Source organism: Papaver somniferum, chromosome 8 (assembly GCF_003573695.1).
Source record: "Papaver somniferum cultivar HN1 chromosome 8, ASM357369v1, whole genome shotgun sequence".
Taxonomy (NCBI): Eukaryota; Viridiplantae; Streptophyta; class Magnoliopsida; order Ranunculales; family Papaveraceae; genus Papaver; species Papaver somniferum.
Genome location: NC_039365.1, coordinates 128668579 through 128679604, shown reverse-complemented (window position 1 = coordinate 128679604; position 11026 = coordinate 128668579). Strand labels below are relative to the sequence as shown.

Sequence of the window (11026 nt, the reverse complement as noted above, 5' to 3'; positions counted from 1 at the left end):
ATCGATATTATTAACATCAGCAGAAGTGGTTTCTTATTAAATGGTGATTAGGATGTCCATGTATCGATGTACATTGATATGTATATGCAATAAAGTAATTTTTTTGGTGGTTAAGATATCCAATGTACGCGTGTACACTGGAACTCCACCCAGTTTCATTCATGGTAACTGATATAACCATCTATTCACAGTTGTTGCAAATACCACCAACAAACTTGAAAACCTAAAGTCCTAAGAGTGAACTGGTAGAAATTCCTAATTTGATAAAAATTAACTTGTCGACTGCATTCCAAATTAAAATTGCAGTTCAGTCATCATATAAATAGATTGTCATTTTGTGTAATTTTTTTTCGAAATTCAAAAAGTTGAATCTGAGATGGGAACTCTTCTTTCATATCCTTAAAAAGTGTTATATCTGCATTAATTTTTGGAACCGTAAATTGTTTTCAAAAATGAATATTGATTGTATGCTCGTATCAATGTATAATTGGCATGTAGATTTTCAATCTACAATTTTAGGAATATAAAGAAGGGTCCAGATTAGTTCACATATTGATTTTACCTAAGACAATGAATTAAATTTTTAATGAGAATTTATTTGGGAGTTATTCCTCTCATTTAATGTCAAACCGTTACTTTTATTCTAAAATTAAACGCCCACTAACTTAACTCTTAGTTTAATCTTCATTTAATGTCAAACTCTTACTTTTTTTCCCTCACTATGTACAAATAATTTAAGATGACCTTCTAAGATAATAACAAATACTAACTTTGTAAACCATCAAAAGGTTATAAATATGAAGAGATGTAATTTCAAGGTTTATATGATACAAAGAATTAAAAAAAGTAACAAATATAATCAAGAAACTTCAATCTAGTTGATACAAACATGTACATGACTCTAATCCAACTAAGAGTATGAAATTTTAAGAAATGTAATTTACCGACAAAAGTTAAGGGCATAACAATGAAACCGTTGTTTTCTTCGTCGTTTATTTTCACTCCATGTAAATCCTATGATTTTGACCTGAAGAAATCAAAGTCTAATTGGTCAATTCTCTATATAGAGAAAAATAAAAAATTTGTGTAAAAAATTAGAAATTAAATGGTATGGTATTAAGAAAAACCTAACATAAGAATGCAAATGAATAGATATCAATCATATTTGATCAATATCTTTTGACTGCAAATGAAAAAATAAAATTGAGATAAAAAAAATACAATATTAATGAAAAGAATCAAAGAGAAATTAATCTGATCAAATGATATGGTATTTAAAAAAGCCTAAAATAAGAATGAAAATGAATAGATAGCACTCATATTTGATCAATATCCTTTGACTGCAAATGAAAAAACAAAATTAAAATAACAAAATACAATAATAATGAAAAGAATCAAAGAGAAATTAAACTGATCAAATACAATATTAGATCAATATCTTTTGGCTGCATAAATGACATATATAAAAATTAGGCGCGAAGCATCATGAATCCATTGATGTTAAACAAAAAATTAAAGAGAAAATCTAACAACAATTTATCTCAATCAACCAAAACAATAGTGAATCATACCTTGGAAATAGAGTCGTGGAAAGGAACTTGATTATAAAAGGGATTAAATTAAGAGTTAAGTTAATGAGGGGAGTTAATGGGAGGAATAAAAATAACGGTTTGACATTAAATGAGAGGAATAACTAAACTGATCAAATACAATATTTGATCAATATCTTTTGACTGCATAAATGACATATATAAAAATTAGGCGTGAAACACCATGAATCCATTGATGTTAAACAAAAATTAAAGAGAAAATCTAACAACAATTTATCTCAATCAACCAAAACAACGGTGAATCATCCTTGGAAATAGAGTTGTGGAAAGGAACTTTATTATAAAAGGGACTAAATTAAGAGTTAAGTTAATGAGGGGAGTTAATGGGAGGAATAAAAGTAACGGTTTGACATTAAATGAGAGGAATAACTCCCAAATAAAAGCACATTAAAAATCTACTTCATTGTCTTAGGTAAAAGCAATATGTGAATTAATTTGCAGCTCAATCTCGACCACTTTTTATATGCCAGAAATGTAACTAAATAACTTAGATACATTCCTCAATTTGGACCGTCAAACCATGAATCCATTGATTTTAAACAAAAAATTAAAGAGAAAAGCTAACAACAATGATCCAACTAAGAGTATTTACAATTAAGAAATGACATTTAACGACCCTAGTTAAGGACATAACAATGAAACAGTCATATTCTTCATCATTTATTTTCACTCCATGTAAATGTTATGATTTTGGCCTAAAGAAGTCAAAGTCTAATTGGAAAATTCCCTGCCCAAGGAAGAAAAAAAATTGTGTAAGAAATTAGAAATTAAATGGTGTGGTATTAAAAAAAACCTAACATAACAATGAAAATGAATAGATAGCAATCATATTTGATCAGTATCTTTTGACTGCAAATGAGAAAAACAAAATTGGGATGAAAAAATATTGATGAAAAGAATCAAAGAGAAACTAAACTGGTCAAATACAATATTTGATCAGTGTCTTTTGACTGCATAAATGACATAAAACTTAGGCGTGAGGAGCCATGAATTCATTAAACTAAAGAGAAAAGCTAACGACAATCATCTTAATCAACCAAAACAATACCTTGCGAATAGAGTTGTGCAAGGATGCACCTTTGGGAAAGGAATTTGATTATAAATATGATTAAATTAAGAGTTAAGTTAATGTGAGGAATAAAAGTAGGGTTATTTGGTGTTTGGTACTTACATTTTGTCCAATTTTAGTGTTTCGTCTAATATTTGTCCAGCTTTGCGTTTGGTACTTGGAATTCACCTTTGACTAATTTTGACTAACTTTTACCAGGTTTTAATTATTTAGGAAAATAAATAATATCAGTATACAAATATATCCTTAACATATAACGACTTTCATTTAACCATTAATCCTACGATATTGATTTCATAGATCTCCTTGACCTTAATTAATCATCTCGTCCGTATCAGTCCATCTTCTCCGCCGCCACGACTCTGCGTGATCCAATTATAAGAAAAATCCATCAAAACACGATCAGGTTCATTCTAAAACATTGCATATCAAAATAGAGCTTATAACAACTTCAATTTACTTCATTAACAACTAATTAAACTAAATAACTACCCCATATTATCTTCACAAAAAAAACTCAATTCAAAAAAATCAAACCCTAATATAGAGTTTCGCGTGTCTATTCGTTAAAAGGTATACTCCACGTCCCAATATATGTAAATTGGGATCCTCCCATCAGTTTCAATTATTTTATTTCCTCTAAATTTACAATCTAATCTCTTGATTTCTACATTTTTTTCACCATCAATTACAAGAAGAAGTTCTCTGGTGTCCTTATTATCAATGTTAATACCAAAAAAGCATTTTCTCCTCTAAGAACCAGTACCCGTTGATTACTTTTCTTCTCAGAGTTCTTCCCCGAGTCTGCTGTTTGATAAATATAAGTTGTGATATTAGGTTTACCTTAAACTATTAGTGATGACGATGATGGTGGATTGATATATCAATGGTGTTGGTTACTGCTGGAAGGAAACAATAAGATGAAGTTTCAACCGTTTTTCTGGATTCTTATTTTATGGAAGTGGGGAAGTTTTTTTTTGGAGCAGAGAAAAAAAAAGCAAAGAACAAATCTCAAATCTACGGAGCAAGTGTTTGAGAAAAGTCTAACAAGATCTTGGGGTGATGGTGAGCAAAAAGAAATATTTGAGGGCGCAAACATAGTTGTAGGAAATTATGTAAATATTTATAAACTGAAGGGTACAATGATAAATCGTTTAATAATTAGATATATTTTTATTTACTGTACGAATTACTTAACAGAAGTCAATACTTAGCCGAGTCAACAAGGGTCAACGTGAATTCCAAGTACCAAATGCAAAGCTGGACAAATGTTAGACCAAACACTAAAGTTGGATAAAATGTAAGTACCTAACACCAAATAACCCATAAAAGTAACTCCCAAATAAATAGACAATTTCCTTCTGAATATGCCTAAATGGAAGGAATAACTCCCAAATAAATGACATTAAATTAATGGAAAATCAATTTAAATTCATTAACTTAGGTAAAATTAATATCATGTGAATTAATCTGGACCCTTCTTTATATGCCTAAAATATATATTGAAAATATTAAATATGTAGCTCAATCTGGACCATTATTTATATGCTAGAAATGTAACTGAATAAGTTAAATATGTGCCTCAATCTGGGCCGCTCTTTATGTGTCCAAACTGTAAATCTCCGTCCAAATAGAAAAACATCATTGTCCCTTATAATATAGATGAATAAAAATAAACAAATAAATCTCATTTCCCATTAGATTCATCATGCCACCACTAAATCCAATTAATGCATGTATGATATATTATGATTTCATTTAATATTTTTTTGAATATCTTAAGTTAAGAGGTGATCCAACAATTAAATATTAATAAATTTTGATTCATAATGGGAGGGGTTACAGAAACGACGACCGTCAGATATCTTTCACTAGGATGAAACTGGGATGGTCGGATGCAACGTTTGTCGCTCAAAATGTTATCCGAGCGTCCAAGCTAAAAAACCCATTCTGTTTTGTGGAATCAAAATGTTATCCGACCGTCCAAGCTCAAAAACCCGTGACGTAACGGCACCCGTTGCAAGTTGCAACACTTATCTAATAACGTGGTGAATCCTAAACCAACCAAAACCACCTATAACATCATGTTCTAATAATATTTTATAAAAAATAGAAAATGGGTAATGTAACATTAATGATCTAATTTACTTATTTTCTCTTGTGGCATTATAGTTGGCCTCTAATATATCCTCCGGTTAGGCCGAATTTCACATATTTTTTAATTTTTAATAACTTTTTTAGCATGTGCATGAAATTATCCATACATCTGCTTTCCTTATCATTTCAAAATTTGAATATGAAAAATTAGAGTGAAAAAAGGTCGGCGTTTGCCCTACGTAGAATCTATTAAAACAAATATACATTCTGACGATATTTCAATCCAAAATTTACGTGACTTTCAAAATTAAAAACTTCCCTCAAATTTTCATCGATATCCTCAAATTTACGTGATTTTCACTCCAATAAGGCAACAGAACCGTTAAAGTTCTTAAGTGATGCAGATCAACTGAATGAATTTTGAATCGATTATTGTTTTTCCATCTCATGTCAACTGGAATTTTTAGGGTGAGACTATGGGAGATTCAACAATTTTATATATCTGATTTGTGAAATGTGGTCGAGGAGAAAACATACAAAACTATTTGTGCATGTTTATGAATGGAAATGGTAATTGTGATTCTTTGCACCAAACATCTTCATATTACCAAGGTAATTTCCAAATAATTTTATACTTTAATTTGTTTCCCATCTAGGCATCCGATATAATTTTGTTATTTATAAATGATTTGCATCTTTTTACCATTTTTCTAATTAATTTGCTTCTTCATGTATGATTTAAATAAAAAAACAAACAATTGGCTATCATGTATTTTCTCTACAATTAGTGTTTTTATGTATAGTTCTTCAATGGCTAGAGAACAACTTATTTTTTCATTTAATTTGGTGGATTCAATTGTGATTTTGTGATTCATAATTTTGAAGATTTTTGGTGTTTTATTTATTTATTTAAATATTTTTTTCGTAGATGGAGAATATAATATAAAAAAATATTAAATAATGAGATAATTAAGACTAATGGTCTTGAAAAAAACATATTTAATTTAAGTTTAATTTATGATTCTAAGTATGAGGGAACCCACTCAAAGTATATTCATTATTAAAAGAGGTTACAACTCCTACATCCGTTAGATGTCTTTTGCTGGGATGAGACTGAGATGGTCGGATACAATGTTTGTCTCTAAAAAAGTTATCCGTCCGTCCAAGCTCAAAAACCCATTTTGTTTTGTATTATAGATTATTTTGCTGAACTAAATAACCTATCAATTACATAGATCTTTGTGGGAGCGATCTCTTACTACCGCTATATTACCAGTTAATTAGTGAGAAATATCTTGATTCATTTGTTGTGGTTACGACACGCATCATTAATATTAATATGATCAAAGCTCGTTTAATTTAATAGGAATTGAATTTATAGTGACTGGAAATGTAATTAAGGTTAGCTCAATCATAAAAATTATAATCGGTCATTAGGCATTATAACATTTTTAATTAATTTTATTATTATTTACCGTTTCAATTTTCTGATGAAATCATGATGAACAATGAATATCTTAATGCGACTTATTTCTGAATTTTAATGTTAAATTTAATATTAAGATTAAATTTATTCCGCGGATCTTTTTATTCTCCGAAATATTTGACTGACCTAAAAATATATTTTGGAGGAAGAAAATATTCTCCAAAATATAATTGCAATTTTATTTTTTTCATTTTAATGTGTAATTTAATGGTAGGTTCTTTTTGTGGTCTAAAATATTTAGGATTTTAATTATGATAAACATTTTTATATTATTGGATAAGAGTATTATTACAAGAAAATAATTGGAAGCCTAACAAGCTAAGCTCCAACAGCGTACTAGTACATTAGTTGAGCAGGTTGCGATGCTAGCGTACTAGCGAACCTCATGAGGAACCATCCAAAAGAGTCGAAGCGGAAAGGGGGTAGATTATGCCGCAAGGGGGCGAGCTAATTCTATCTTCCATGTCAAATTATGCAATATTGCGCTATCAGGGACTCGAACCTGAGACCTCCAGAAATGCATCAACCTTTGGGGGAACGGGGATGACTAGCTGAGCTAGTTACCCGTAATTATTTAGGATTTTAATTACGATTTAATTTAGTGGTCGATCTTTTTATGGACAAAAATATTATCTAGGATTTTAATTACGATTTTTAAATATTTTATAAGATTTTGTGGGCCAATTTTTTTATTTTTTTTGTCCAAAATTTATTAAATTAACCAGAAGGGATAATCAATGTGGAAATCCCATAAATGAGAGCACTCGAAAAAAAAAACTTTGTTACTATTATATAGAGAATTTGACGGTTTAAAGATGAGATGTATTTGACGACAATCTTCCGGTGTCATTATTTCTATATTATTTCACAATCTGGACACTAATATTTCTTAATAAATCTAAATGGGAACTTTATTGGGGCTATCTGGATAGGAACAAGCAAAAAAAAAAAAATCGTATATGTAGAATAAAAATTTATTTATTTAGTAGCCTCTTTAATTTTCCCTCCATTTTTATAGGCTAAATTGGAAAAATGATAACATCTTTTTCTTAAAAATGGAAATAATATTAAATTACTTTTTTTTTAAGAATCAATTTCTTAAAAGGAGTTGGTTGGGAGCCTTGTAACAAGCTGGGCTCCAACCCCTTTCTGAATAACAATTTTGAGCTAAAGGCGATGGTATTTTAAATTGGGATATTTTGATTTTGGATCCCAACTTTGTGACCAGAATTGCGTTTGGGTCCCAGAAAATTCAATATTAGAGTTTGGATCCCAGGACTGTAGTTGACCATATTGACAGTTAAGAAACCCGTTAAATATGGAAATGACCCATATAATATTAGGTTTAGATTTATTTACTAACTATACCATTTTAATTTCCGTTATATAAGTGTGTGGTTTAGAATTACCATCGAAAAATCAAAGTAAGAAAGGGAAAGAAATTTGGGTACGAACCATGGCTGATCTAGGAGAGCTTTGACAGGGAGATAAGTAAGAGAGTTTTGACAGGGAGGTTAGTAGAGTTGAAAGAACTTCTACCCATCGATTTTCCTCCTCCTTAAACTCTCTCTAACTTGTAGATCCTCTCTCCTCTCTTCTCTCCTCTCTCTCCTTTTTTCTCTCTCCGAACTTTTTGCTCGGAAACTAAATGTGTACCTGAATTCTGTAAGGTGTTCGACCGTTATACAACAGTAATTATTAACCGGAAGTGCACCGGAATTTTAGAAGACCGGATTCTTATCGATGAATTGATCGCTTCTTTCAATTGTTTATGAAAACTCAAAGATGTCAATCTGAATTCCATATGTTCTATTTCCATTATTAGTCAGTTGCTCTCCTTTCCCGGCTACTTCTAACCGGATTTAATTCGAAGTTCAATCATAATCAAAATGATTTGAACACAAAGACACCTCTGTTACGTATGCTCAAGTGATACAGAAGCTTCTAAGTTACCAAGATTCCAGGTCTCTAAGACACCATTGTTACTAAGACTCCAAGACACAAAGATCCTAAGCCACGTTTTCACCATTGGTACCAAGACTCGAAGATACTTCAGATACAAGCTTTTAAAGCCTCAAGACTCGAGTTACTATAAGAGGTAATTTATTACACTAAAGGAAGTCAACAGGATTTAGTTTTTTTCTACAATCCTGCTTATGTTGCCGAAATTGTGGATCTTATTGTTAAATATGCTGGTGTCACAATCCCAAATGAGGTAACCCTGAATCCCACTATTTTAATCTTTTATCCCAAATGCCTTGATTTGAATGCTTGTGCTAAGACTTGTCATACATTGAGTTATATGGAACTCCTGGAATGGTTGACCTCAATAAACGTAACCTGTTTCATGCTTATTTGAAAAAAAAACATATTTGATTCACATGATTATTTTTCTAGTAGCATGTTAGGATGGGATGTTTTTATGAACGAGATGCTGAGGATATATTATGGAATTCATGATCATGTAGTGTTGCTTAAATTTAGATACCCTATCATTTCGTATTTCTGGCAATTCATTAGTATGATAGATTGGAACTGCCAAGGATTAGGTAACATAGCAACCACTAATAGTTTAGTAGACACTCTGAACAAAGAAAATCCGGATATTCTTTTCTTTCCGAAACAAAACAAGAAAACAAAGAAATGAACAACATTTACAAAAAAAAAACAGGAGTTTATAACTATTTTTAGTGCCTCCTGGAGGAACTGCGGGTGGCTTATGTCTTATATGGAAACATAATGTGAACTTACAGATAAATGATCATGCCCATAATCATATAAATGCAACTATTACTAATTCTACGGATAATAGTAGTTGAATCCTTATTTGGGAGTCCTTATAGACACCTGAAACTAAATTCTTGGAAAATCTTAAAGGAGCTAGCCAATACAATGGATAAACCCTGGATAATCATAGGTGATTGATAGATGCATTTATGTGTCTATTTTGATCCCAATTATATATATATTTTTAGTGCTCGATTTTGTGCTTATTTGGTTATTTTATGTCTTTGTAGGTGTTTTTGGAGAAAAATACTTGTGCGGAGAAATTTGGCTCGAAAAGTTGATAAAAGCACCCGGAGGAACCTGTTATACGGACCCTCGAGTTTGGATAAGGGGCACCCAGTTACTAAGGGGCACCCTATGACTATCTGCACCCCACTGCTGGGATAGGGGGCATAGCTTCTTCCACACGTTTAAACTGATTTTTGGCGGGAAGAAAGTTGAGTTTTGTGCGTAATTCTCTGGCAGGATTTTCGTCGAGTTTTAATTGGAGATTTTCATGAGACTGTCTTGGGGTTAGTTGTTGGAGATAATACAGGAAAGATAAGTGTTTTATGTTCGATAAAATAGGGCTAATTCACCGTCTTGGCAAAACAGGGAAAGTGAAATATTGTCGGGTGCTAGTTTGGTTTATACTTGGATTTTTACTGGGATATGGACTGGTATTGATTTGCTGGAGTTGTTATGTCCGAACAGGGTTGGTAGTTGGGTAAGAATCGTGAAAAAAGGGAAGTTGTTATATGTTTCTCGATAAAACAGGGTATGAAGTACTCGGCCTGGAAGAAGATATTATGAGGAGATTTGAGTCTATCGAGTTCGTAGGTAATCTACGGAGAGGATGGAAAGATCAGATAACTTGGAGGACGCGTATAAGAGATAATGAAGGAAAGAATTTAGGCCATAACTTCCGGTGAAAGAGAAGAAAATATTCTCGAAATTTTAGGTCATGTGATATACATAAAAGCATCGATTAGACTCTCAGGGGATTGTCGAGAGTTTGGGTATCGAGCAGAGGTGTTAGGGTAGCTGCAGGTGGAGTTGGGGAGCCAACAAGAGGCTCAGGAACGAAGAAAAAATAATTGCAGAGAAGTTCTCTGCTGCTGCCAAAGAAGAAGGGCACGAAGAACATTGAACCAGCAAAGACGGTCGCGAAAGCTACGATTGAGAAGACAGACTTATTTACCGCAGTCTTATTATTGATGTTCCCCTTGTAACAGTCGTTCTGCAACGCATATAGACGTTGCTATTGAATTGTTTTATTCCTTTTGAGTCTCTTCACGTTTGTAAACACCGTATGAGCAATGGAAAAATCTTTTGAACGTGTTTTTGATATGAGGAGCTAAACCCCAACACTGGGATGACGGAGAAAGCCATATTTCATGCATGTGGTAATTATATTTAATTCTTTTTATGACTTTTTGCATTTAATCGTTTTATGATTTTTCTTAATTAGTTGTGAAGTCGTATGATGATGCATCATGCTAGTGACTTACAGTTAATCTTTTTAAAATCTACCCTGGCAAAGAATTAGAGTCAATAAACTAGAGCTATAATTGTCTAAGAATTGATTGTTGAACCACATGATAGGAGGTTTGGTGGAATCCTGAGTCTCAGTAATCTCTCGACATTGTGACAAACCTTGTGTATATATTTTCTTTATTTTTATTGTTTTCTATTTTTAAATATGAAATCAGTCTCAACAAGTCCGAGAAACGAACACTTTACTTACCACTAAAAAATTACATCAATTTTTGGCGCTGCCGATGCGGATTTGTATTTAGATTTGTTTTAGGTTTATTTTTATTTTTATTATTTTTTGTTCTTTTTTACGCGTTTTGGTATTTTTCGATTCTTTTCAGATTTGGAATGAAGCTACAAGGAAAGAAAAAGTGTTATAAAAGGAAAGCATCGTTTTGAGAAGGAAAGAAAAGAGGAATCTGAAAGGAGTGAAAAAGAAGATTTTGTATATAGTTATTTTGT

General features: G+C 31.7%; 1 long non-coding RNA gene across 1 annotated transcript; it reads left to right on the top strand.

Moving 5' to 3' along the window:
• The first annotated feature begins 7700 nt into the window (after nt 1–7700).
• On the top strand, nt 7701–10376 carry LOC113303014. The gene is made up of 2 exons (XR_003337265.1): nt 7701–8477; nt 9280–10376. It is a non-coding gene; the product is annotated as an uncharacterized LOC113303014 (long non-coding RNA).
• The last annotated feature ends 650 nt before the right edge of the window (nt 10377–11026 follow it).